The sequence below is a fragment of the Ailuropoda melanoleuca genome, chromosome 7 (genome assembly GCF_002007445.2).
Source record: "Ailuropoda melanoleuca isolate Jingjing chromosome 7, ASM200744v2, whole genome shotgun sequence".
Classification (NCBI taxonomy): domain Eukaryota; kingdom Metazoa; phylum Chordata; class Mammalia; order Carnivora; family Ursidae; genus Ailuropoda; species Ailuropoda melanoleuca.
In genome coordinates, this window is record NC_048224.1 from 87,669,168 (window position 1) to 87,681,252 (window position 12,085).

At 45.1% G+C, this 12,085-nt stretch overlaps 1 protein-coding gene across 2 annotated transcripts in view; it reads left to right on the forward strand.

Annotated features, from left to right (window-relative positions):
- Positions 1-234: 234 nt before the first annotated feature.
- Positions 235-12,085, forward strand: part of ENOX1 (ecto-NOX disulfide-thiol exchanger 1) — a 560,973-nt gene continuing 549,122 nt past the window's right edge. For both annotated transcript variants that reach the window (XM_034665221.1, XM_034665223.1), the window contains exon 1: positions 235-533. The gene's annotated coding sequence lies outside the window, so the exon portion shown is untranslated. The remainder of the gene's footprint in view (positions 534-12,085) is intronic.

Consider the following 12,085-nt stretch of genomic DNA (forward strand, 5'->3'; position numbering starts at 1 on the left):
CCCCGCGCTCAGCCAAGAAGTCCGGACAGAGGCGGCGGTGGCAGGAGCTGCCGGCTCGGCCCCTCCCTAGAGGGGGCAGCGCGACCGAGGGCTGCGGGCACCGCCTCTGCTGCATCCGTGGCTGCGCGCGGCTCAGACCCGCTCGGATCCGGAGCCCGCGCGCCGTGCTGCCTTCCCTTCCCCCTCTGCCGCCGCCCCGCGGGCAGCTCCACACCCCCCCCNTTCACACTCGCAGGCGCGCGTGCGCACGCCCGCGCGCCCCGAGCCGCGGAGTCTCCAGCAGATCCCACTCTCGGGCGCCGCTACTCACACAGGCTTCCAGTCGCCACGGGGCGTCCTCTGTCTGCGGCAGCGGCGGCGGAGGCAGCAGAGGGAACCGCAGCTGCAGCCTGGCCGCGTCTTGCAGCTTCGTGCCCGGGACGGAGTCCGGGAGAAGCAGAGAAGGAGGACGCCGAGGCGAGGAGGAGCCGCGCCGCGCCCAGCGCCCGGCTCCGCGCGGCGGGCTGCCCCCGCTCCCGGTACCGCGGCTCCAGGTAAGCAAGCAGCAGCTCCGGGGCCCGCAGCATCCCTGGAGTGTCCGGGCTTGGAGCGGGGGTTCCCCGGTCCCGCCCCCGCCACGGCCCCGGGACAGAGGCTTGAAGGGGAGTAGGCTCCCGGGAGGGGGAGGGGAATGAAGCTAGAGGTGAGGCTGGTGAGGAGGGGTGCGTGAAAGCTTGGGGGCTTCCGCGCAGCCCCCCGCGCCCTTCCCCGCTCTATCCCAGCTCCAGCTCTGTCACTTTTACGAGCCGGAGGGTGCCCGGCGCCCCAGGCTGCAGTTCCCCGCTCTCCCCGCCGCCGCCAGCCGGTGTTGGCTCCGGGCTCCGCGCCCGCCGCGCGCTTCCCACCTCCCCTGCACCTTGGACAGCGCACCCAGCCGCCCGCCGCCCCCTGCACAGCAGCCGGGACGGCGTCCTGCTCGCGCAGCCCTCCCGCAGCCCTTTTCTTTCCAGGTTGTCACCCTCCCGCCCTGCATCCCTTGTCCTCACTGTCTTGGCGGACTCCGCTGTGGTGCGGGCCGGAAACTTTACTCCCCTTCTCTGCACTAGGTACTGTTGTTATTTGTGACTGTCCCCTTACGCGGGGAACTCAGACACCTTGGACGTGACTTTCTCGGCGGGAGCACGTCCTGGCCCGCTGAGTCCGAGGCAGAGGAGGCACTGGGCAGCTGGACGCGGTGGCTGCCAGGGTGCAGAGCCTGCGCCTTAGGTCCTGGACGCCTGCCGCCTCTCCGCCTCCCTGGATTCGACACGTGCGCGCCTCCCACGGACGCGGCCCCTCCCCGACCACCCCACGTCCTCCCCCGGCTCGGCCACGGCCACCCCATAGGTTGGACACCCGGAGTTCGCGGGTTCTGATTGGCTGAAGGCGTAACCCCGCCTTCTTTCCGGAGGGGGTTGGTTCTGGAGTGTTGTGGTTGTCATCCCGCGGCGCGCACTTGGGGAAAGTGGGGTAGACAGGTGGGGAAGCCGGGTCGGTAGGATCCCCGCGTCTACACCACTGTGTTTAGCCACTCACCCACCCCCTTTCCTCCACCATTTCTCCCTTTCTATCTCTCAGCGTTTTACTGCTGTAAGTAAAAAACAAAACAAAAACAAAACAAAAACTGGCTTGTAACCCTTTTATTAATACTGCATTTGTTCGGTGGTAGAGGTTTTTAAGCATATCTAGAAGAATGAGGGAAACAAGTGCCTATGGGAGGTTCGTGGCAAACTGGGCTGCAGGTTTGAGTCCAGCGGTTCAGAGAAAGTGATGGGTGGGTAAGTGATCTGAAGAAGATGGAGAAAGTGGGATGGAAATTGTTCCTTGTTAGAAGGAAGGACACAGGTGGGCGCGCTTGGGAAGCTGAGGGAGAAAAAGTGTGTCATTTATGGGGTGAAATGTGAAGGAGAAACCCAGATGGGCACTCCCGGGAGGCGGGTTGGTTCTGCTGAAGAAGGCTCTGTCCCAGAAAGGGGAGTTTTGAATAATATTTAGTTCATTATTAGCACACTTTGTTTCTGTTTTGCTAGCGCTGTCTTTTTGATGTGAGACTTTATAGTAATAATGTCAATCCATATAATGGATTTTGCTTATTCCAGTTTGTTGTAATATATAGATTTGCAAGTGGTAATGAATTTCAAAAAGTGAATTTTAAAAGTTCCTTTAGAGGGATGCACTAAATAGTTAAGGCAAAGTGCTTTTGAAATATTGTGAAAGATGAGCATTGCATAAACTCCAAAGATTGTTCTGGCGTTATTTAGGTACTTTGCAGAAATATATATGTATGCATAAATGATACTGATTTCTCTTCATTTCAAAACGTGATTGCCTCTAGCATTTTCAAGCTTAATTCCTTCAGGCTGTTTTGATGTTGTGTCTGTACATCTAAGAATATTGTAATTCTTATCTTTAGAAGCCTTGTCAATGCAAAACAAACAACAACTGATGCAAGTTAATGTTGACAACTTTATACTGAGTACACTGTGTGTTATTTTATTTGCAAGCTAGTGAAATATGCAAGAGTAACATAGCATGACTGTTACTCCCCAGGGACTCATATCAAAACAAAGTGGGAATCACATGAGGCTATTCCAGGGAGAACAATTCAATTATTTAAAAAATGAGTGTATTTTAAGATTCTTGGGTGTAAACAGCAACTGAATTTTCCCATTTCAGTTATTATCTTTATACACAGTGGTAGCACATGGTAAGTCATAAAGCATGTTAAATATATTAGGTAATTCCAAAGTAGTTAGATAGTAAAGTCTTTCCATTTATTATTATTTTTATGTAAGTAGACAGAATTGCTTTCTGACTGTAGGATTTTGTATTCAAGGGACAGATTCGATACATCTGGCAAATGGGAAATTACTGCTATTGTTGAAAAAATAATTCTTACTATGTTTTCATATCCCTAGGTCATGCCTTGATTTGCCTTCAAGGGATTTAGAGTCTAGTTTTTGGCTTCTCAAATTTAAATAGGTTTTGAGGTAGGCAGAAAAAGAATGCATGTAGTCACACATATACATATGCATAAATGCAAAATATATGTATGTATATCCACACACAGCCATATATGTATACACGTAATTTTGGGGTACGTTCAGTGTGTTTATTTATATATATGTTATTGTCATTCTTAAAAAATCTTCTCATTTCTTCTTGTCCAAAAGGTGGCCCTGTTTTAAACTGTAGAAAGCATTATCACCAGTAGAATTGGCCAATAGATCATGGAAACAGACAATAGTATTTTGTTGCTTGGCAACCACCTACTGTGAATGAAAAACAAAGCAGTGACAGCTGCTTCCACATCCTGATACCCATACTGTAGCTCAAGCATTGAAACCCTCCAAGCGAGACAGATCTAAGTTTCATTTGAGTAAGGTGAAGCTGTTTCTTTTTTGGGATGTTTTTAAAAAGAGTATTTAAATTTTTTATTATAATAAGAATTATATTGTTATTGTGGGATGAAATGAAGCAACTAATTTCAATTGCCCTCTTAAGCCTCGTATAAACTGAAAAATGCAAGATTGGGAAGATTGTTTAGACCCTTCTCATTCTTCCCTTTATAGTCATTAAACACTGTAAGTGCATTTTCTGCTGCCTTCAGGTGCTCTTAGGATTTTATGAAAACTTGAGTTCTCCATGATACCTAAATAGATAGCTGGATTTTATTGCTAGCCGGGAATTAGAGATTCATGCGCTGACCTAACTCTTTCATTTTATGGGACATTGAGGCACAGTGAGGTGATGTGACTTGACCCTATTAGTCTTCCCTTGTGTCACACTTAGAAATTTTTCCATTTCCTCCCTGGAATTATTCTTGTTCTTTAGATACATAAAATTATAAAAGAAAGATTTTTATCCCAATAAAGATACTTAGAAAATACAGTAATATCTGGAAGTAAAAATTTACTATTGACACCAGGCTACATTATGGTGTTAGATGCCTTGTATATCATGTATTCTGCCTGCAATCCACAGAATCCTGTGACTCCCACCTCTTTCTCCAGACTGGGGAAGCCCTGTCCCTTGCTTTGGTAATTGTTTACACCTTCGTGTAATCTTTAATGATCCATTATTCTCTGTGTGAATTTTAAACAGGAATGAGATTGAAGATTGTGTTGGTCAGCTTGTATACCAGTGAGAGTTTAAACATTACAGCTAATTAATCACCCGTTCTGGGCCTTCTGTCTGCAACGTGGTAGACATACTGTGGGTATAGTGATTTGGGCTCTTTAAAGTGCATGGGACAGACTGTGTCTCTGCATAATATTCATTTCAGTCTTTTATCAAAGCTGTCTTGCCAAAGGTGCTACCTGAAGCATGTTGGTGGAGGACAAGTCATCTATCCGTGAGAGATGGTAATAGTGCCGATTGTTTCCTAACTCAATAAAATGACAATGAATAAATTATTGGATGGCCAGCCTGGATCACATACGCATTATTAAGCATTTCTTCTGAACTTAAGAAATGTATGGCCTGTGTGATGCATTTTGAGGTTTCTTATGCTATTTTAAACAATGTGTATTTCATTGTTTATTATTTATGTCCAAGATAGGCATTTAACTTTAATGTAACAACTTAGGTAGAAAAACTTGAAGCGGACTGGTTGGAGAAACAATAAAGTGACAGTATTAAGTACCATTGAAGAACCATTTTCACCAGAAAAGCATGCACTTTAGTAGATTTGTAGGGAGGGATAAATTGATTTACAGCATGTTTAACCTAGTTTTAGAAGCCTGCTATTAACTCTTCTAGCTAGGAGGATTTTCAAGCAGAATGATAATTTGGCAGATTTCAAGTGAACTTCACTGATTTTTTAAACCATTTTCCACAGTCTGGTTGTAGTTTGTCCAGGGCAAGTACTTGTTTTGGATCCTGTAGGATTAATCTGAATTTTAAGGTTGTTATTTATTTATTTTTTAAATTTCTGAACCATTTCTCTTTGCGAAGAATGGTGTGAAATATTCTGTTGTTCATCCATAATTTAACCCACTGGAATTTTGATATTTAACTTCCCTCTCCCCGTCTTCATGTACAGGATAATATGTGTGTCTGTGAATGTACACACACACAATACTTACTTTTTTCCCCTTCTGTTGTTTTCATCCTTGTAATGGAACACTAAAAGACTTGATTTATGTTTTTTTTCATGTAGTAAAGAGAAGCTTTAAACAAAAAATATTTACGTTTTCGATTTCCTCATGTCTACTTCTGCTGTTATAACCTGTAAACTCTCACCCCCGCAAGGAGGATGATTGCTAAAACAAACAAACAAATATCTATCTAAGCCGTATTTGTTAGCCTCCAAGCTAGCCAAGAAAGCACATTTTCTCATTCTTAGACACACATATCCTTACACACACATACCTATATACATATTGAGTTTAAGGCCCTGTAGACTCTTTTTTTGGGGGGAGGGGGAGTGAGAGCGAGGAGGGGGGAAGCAGAGAGAAGAGAGAGAATCCCAAGCAGGCTCCATACCCAGTGTGGAGCCCAACACCAGACTAGATCTCATTACCCTGAGATCATGACCTGAGCCAAAATCAAGAGTAGGCACTTAACCCTCCTTAACTTAACCCTTAACACTTAACCCAGGTGCCCCAGTCCTGTTAGATCCTTTTAAGAGTGGACGGAAATAGTGTTTTTATTGGGAGCCCTGTGCATGGTAACACTGATATATTAAGTAAAGTGGCTATATTCAGATGTTTAGAAATGCAGTAGCCTAGGAAGAATTAAATTGAATTATTCCCTTTGGAAAATACTCAAATTATGCTGAGAACATGACCCACAGCCCTTACAGCAATACCCAGTACCTACAATAGAGCCTAGTGTGTGGTGGACATTCAGTGTGTATTTTGTGGAATATGCGCCTGCCCTCCTTCTTTATATAATGTTGCAAACATTTCTGTCTGTATCTGTACGAAGAGTAAAAGTTGAGAAGATGGAGAAGAAATTACTCTAGTTTTCTAATTGTTTCTGGCACTATATTAAAAAAATGACTTAGCCAGTGAGATATTGTGGAATATATGTCTTGTCAGTGCAGGAAGTTATACCAGGGGTATTGATTTTTCACAAATACAGCCATCCTAAGTACAGAATAGCCCTTTAATCGCCCGCAGCAGCAGAACAACGGTTACGGCAGCGAGTCCAAAGGAACACTTTATTTAGTTGGAGCTGGAGGGTGAGGTTTGCCAGCCCCAGTGTAATTATCCAGACTGGAATGCAGCCAAGGGGCTGTGGTTAACATCCCACACAGTGGGGAAAAAAGCCATGGGTGAGGTCTTTAGTGACTACGAGTGACCAGACCTCTGCTTAGGTCTCATTTGCAAGAGAGCACCTTTAGTAGCTTAAAAACCACAGCAGTTCTTTTGCAATTAAGGTGTAGACCCAAAGTTACCATCTAGATCCCAGGTACCAAATTTTTGGTCATTGAAAGAAGTCATAATCCCAAGAGATTCAGTGACATTGAAATAAGACTTTCTTCTTTATCCTGCTCCATCTTTGAAAGTAGGTGGGGAGTGGTAGAGTCTCTATGGAAAATCCTGGCAGAATCACAAGGTAGGTGAAGTTTGACATGCTTCCAGTTAGTCCTAAACATCCTTCACCTTTCCACCACTACCTAGCAGTTTATCTCTTTTGTAGGGATTCAGTAATAGTTTCGTATCAGCAAAGCTCCTACAGATTGCTTTCCTGTGTTCCCCTTTTCTGTGAAAGTGGATAGTTAGTCCTGCCATGTTTTTTAAAAACACCTCTCTATGTCCAGCCTGGGGCCACACCTGGTTGGGGAGAGGAAGGTACCACATCCAGTGGCTGAGGACTGAATCATGTCCCCTGTTTGCCCATCTCTATTAAAGGACTTCCTTGAGGAGGGGGAGAGATGTTAAGTTGTACACTGATAAAGGGTTATAGTAGTTTTCTGGAGGGATTCCTGCGTGTCTTGCATACATTAGGTGCTCAATATGTTTGTTTAATTTCACTAGTAGAATTGTACCTACTATTTTGATGTATAGGGAAGGTAGTTTTGTCCAGGGAGCACTTAAATAATAACATGCTATTTTCTTTTAGGATTGTTTCTTGAACTCTAAGTTATTTATTGAGCATTTACTATATACATGGTACAGTATTTGGCCCTGGGGATGATAAAGATTCTTAAGGCATAGTTCTGCTCATGGAAGAGAATATGCTATTTGTGGGGGAAGTGTACAAATTTGGCTTGGCTGAAAGGTGACTATGAAGGAAGGTGGGTAGGTCTGGAGAGCAGAAGAGCAGACAGACAATAGAGGACCTGGCAGAACCCAAGAAAGCTCTTGAGCTTAATGATATTAGTCCGTGTTTCACAATCTGCTTGTTCAACCGATCCCATGAAACACTTGCTATGCTGCTGATTCCTGGTTCCCACCCCAGACCCACTGAATCAGGATCTTTAGGGACATGGGCCTGTGGGAGCAGACATGGTCACTTTCATACGTATTTGCCCAAATGCCCACTGCTCCAGGATATGTCTGCAGGATTCTTCTGTAAGCACCTCCTGTTCTCCTGGCTTTCTCTCCTGCATGTAGGGCAGCTTGGTCGGGCAGTGAAGTTAATGGCCTCAGGAGTGGACCTAAGCCAATGGTAGAAGGGAGCTGGGAGGTAATACGCTAGCATCTTGGACCCTCCAGCACAGTAGCTGACACATGTTCTGCACTATGTCCCCAAATTCCCTGGTGAATCTGCCATAGCAGCAGCCTGCTAGATATCTGTGCTTCGTTGGCTGTCTCTCTTTCCTCTACCAGTGCTTCCAAGGATCCTCTTCTAAATAAACACTTGCACTTAAATTCAGTCTCAGGGTCTGTTTCTAGAGGAGCCCAACATAAGATATGGAAGAATCTTCTTAATTTTTATTTTTTATTAATGCCCCCACTGGTTTTTTATAATGAGGCAAATTTGGGAGATTCGGTCTTGGGTGATGACAGAGGGCTACTGAAGGATTAAGATGTAGGCTTTGTCATTTTTCATTTGCATCTGGGGAAAGTCATGCTGGCAGGCGTGTGGTGAGTGGGTCGATGGAGGAAGAGTCAGGAGCATGGAGATCGGCTAGGAGGTGGCAGTGCCCAAACAAGCAATGATGACAGCCAAATTGAAGGTAGTAACCCTGGGGACGCAAGATGGATTTGATGGAAAGCTGTCTGGAGATTCAGCACGACAGGGAGACTGGCAGTGTGTGGTCACTTAGCTGGCCGCCATTCCAAAAATGAGATTTCACTGCTCTGGTGTGCACCACGGCCCTGCTCTGTGCATTAGCCTCGGCCCCCTTGAAAGGCAGGGACTCCTGTGCCTTGCCTGTAACCTTGGTCAGACTTTCTAGAGTTAAGCAGCACAAGTTTGGGCATAAATAAAAGAAGGCAGGAAGATAAATTGAAGAATATAAATAATTCACTACTAGATCATTAAAGGAAGAAAGTTATATTTTACAGGAAGGATTTGTGGAGTTATATAGAGCAGGAGAGTTGCAGAGATGCCTGTGACGCATGTCCATTTTGTGACGAATAGGGATTTTCCCCCATACTCTTGACCAAGAGGTGATTTTCATCCACCATCAGTTTCTGGAAGACCTAGCATGTACTTACGTCTATTGTTTTCTGATAGCCTGTATTTTAGCTAAGTGAATGAGTGGTAGCTGGGGGTGGGGCTGGTTCTTTTCTCTTGCTTTGTCAAAATGCCAGACTTTTCTTTGCAGTTTTTCCTGCTGGTTCTTAGGCCATCAGCTCCCAAAGGAGATCAAAGGGTGCAGAGGGTGGGAGAAGGAAAGAATAAATCCATCCAGAGAGCTGTTTTGAATTAAATGCTTAATCATGAAATGAACACGTTAAAGCTTGTTAGATGATATGAAATAAGATTAGGCAGCCTGCTAATTGTCCCATATATAAATACTAACACTCCGCTCTGTCTGTAGTCAGAAATGCAAAGGCTGAATAAGCAAACGAGCAACCTGACACCATCATATTTCTGCAAAAGTAACACTGAGCCAATGACAAGGAGAAGACTGAATTATAAGAAGTAGAGTGGGTCAGCAAAGAGCTTACTGGGCCTTGCTTAACAGAGCAAAGTCATGGCAGTGGAAATACTGGAGACACCATGGGTGAAACGCAATGGAAGGGACGCAGCCTTATTAATTAGGAATATTATGCACATATTTGATTTTTTTAGATTAAACTTTTTATTTGATGATCATTCTAGATTCATAGGGAATTGTGAGAAATATCACAGAGAGATTCTGTGTACACTCTACCCATTTCCCCTCAGTGATAATATCTGGCAGGCCTATAGCCCAATACTATAACCAGGATATTGGTTGATACCATCCATCAATCTTGTTTGATTTCCCCAGTTTTACTTGTAATCATTTGGGTGTGTGTGTGTGCGTGTGCACATACATGTGCATGCAAGTTTTCTATTTAATACATACAATATTTACTTCTAAAAGTAAGAGTCTTTTTCATTCAAAAATTTTGAAAAAAAAATTTGCTTGTTTAGACAAGTCCTGGCTTACCTGTAACTGAAGAAAGGGCAATATAGAATAAATTCCCTAACCCCCTTCTAACTCTGGGGTTCTGCAGAGTGGTGTCAGAGGCCACCTAACATGGCAGGAAGGTCAGTAGGCCATGGTACAGCTACCGCTGTATTACTGGGTGACCGCTTTCTTACTGGCATCATCACATAGCAATAAGCAAACCTTTTAAAAGTACGTCTGTTGCAACAGAAGCTTGCTTATTAAGTCTCATTGTAACTTACCTTCCTTGTACCAGAGTTTCCATCCTTTCCTTCTAGCATTCCCTGCTCTCCCCCCTTCCTCTCTGTGTTGGAGGGGATGCACCCCTTCAGGCTGCTCTCCCAGATTTCTGAGTTAGCTGGCTCTCTCTATTCAGCCTGTGGGAGACACTGGTGAGAGAGGGAAGGGAGAAGGGCAAAGCCAGGGTATTTTTTTCTTTCCCTGAGCTTTGTGCGGCGTCCCTGGCAGTGGGAATCCCTCCTGCTGTAGCACTGCTCATGCTTGACTTGACAGACTGGCTCTGGTTCTAGCTGCTCACAGGTGACCGTGGCCCATGGGCTCCAGACACATAACCTCCTGCTCCGGACTCTTCAGCCTTGGGGGGGTCGCAGCGTCCCACTCTTGCTGATCTTTGGATTCCCTCACTAGCCTGTTAGGCTTTCTGCTCCACCAGCATCTGAGTAACCAATTCTCTATATTAAATTTCCCTTGTAAAAAAAATACTTGAGGAGATTTCTGTTTTCCTAGTTAGATATTCTGCAGTTCCTGAAAGCATGGAAATAGAATAAATCTGATGGGGTTTTCTTCTTCTGTCATCTGGCTTCCTCCCCTGGAAAAATCTGGCTAGCTCCAGTCAGGGTAGAAAGCACCTGCTCTTGTACCTCACCTCTCCCGCCTAGGCTCTCCATACCTCTGCGGATTCGTTACCCACTCCCAGTCTTTGGGTTTCCAACACTGATTTCCCTTTGTCTAATACATTTGGGATTTTGGCAACCTCCCCTAGTGTCTTTGTAATTCAGTCCTTGGGCCCCTCTTTTACTAACTGTCCCTATTATCTTCTGCTAGCACTTCTCTCTGACCTCATCTCCATGTGTAAAACCCTTATGCCCATGTTAACATACTGGTCTCTTGACTCACTCTTGAATGCACTTTGGTTTATGGGGCATATGTCGGCTGCATTAGGGTTTGGTTTTGCTGGCATTCCACTTTCCTGCACAAGGATGCTGTTTATTTTTATTATTGGGCCCCTCCAGCTCATCTCCTATAGAAGTCTATGTGATTCTGTAACAAAAACAATGGTAACAATGGGAACAAGAATGCTTTTTTGAGAAGAGAACAGGACTTGGTAGAATCTTCAAGGATAAAGCACATTTAGAAGCCCTGTCATTGGAAGCAAAGCTGGGAGCCACCATGATGGCCGCATGGTGCGTTAAGGAAGGAGCATGAAAGAGAAACTTAGTATGCTTAGGGGAAGGTGTTAGGACGGTGCAGTGACCACTCAGGTTCCTCCCCCTGTTGGAGAGCAGTCTTGCTGCTTGCTACCATATTGGTCTCATAGTTGGCTGCATTGGGCAGCTTTGTCTTTTCTCTACGGGGTCCCCAACTGAGATAGAGAGCTGGGGCTTTCAGGCTATCTCCAACTGTGATGTCTAAAAGGTCACACAAACAACACAGTTGTAGGTGGCCCTAACTTACGAGGCCAGGAACAGTCCTTTAAGCATTGCAGCACACGTGGGGATACTCTTTAAGCGGACAGCATGCAAACCACCCCTGGGACCATGGACTAGGGCCTGGGAAAATCCAGAGCTTTCGCTTTAGATAAATTTAAATATTGAAAAGAAGCCTGTGGCATGGGCTATAGATGTGTTCGGGTCCTGGTGTTCTCCTGTCCTTGCAGCGGACACACGGCTGGAGAGCGTTTTGTGAGCTAACGCACACAGTTATGAACAGATGGATCTCTTTGGAAGCTGCCCGTAAGGCTACTTGCTTGCGTCTGCTCTCCATAATGATCAGAAGCGGTGAGTGCTGGGCAGGAGAATTGTAGATTAGGCGGCTCTGGGCAACCTGACAATGGAAAAGAAAAAAGCTTATTTTAAATGGGCATAAGCTTTGAAGGCAAGTAATTAAGACATACTTCAGCCTCGTGGACAAATTAGGGTTCTAGTTAATACAAGTGCAAGATTGGAAAAAATAAATCACTTGCTCACCTATAATCACTAAGGAGCAGTTTGTTTAGTAAGAAAACACCGATCATGCCTGCTCTTAATGTGAGTTTCTCCTCTATTTCCCTTTTCCCATCATCTCTCAGGACTGGCCAGGTTCAGGGTCCTTTTTCCCTGGCAGTACTCCACACACTTTTACTCTGGGAAGTGGTGCCCATATGAGAGCAGCTAACAGTTTTCCCATGACATCCTTCTGCATCCTGGTCTTGTACTCACCTCAGTGCATCTTTCTGCAAAGATAGAGTTCCTGTTTTTTTCCTCATTCCTCAGTAAGGTGCAGTGGCATGAGGAGAGAGGTTTTATTTAT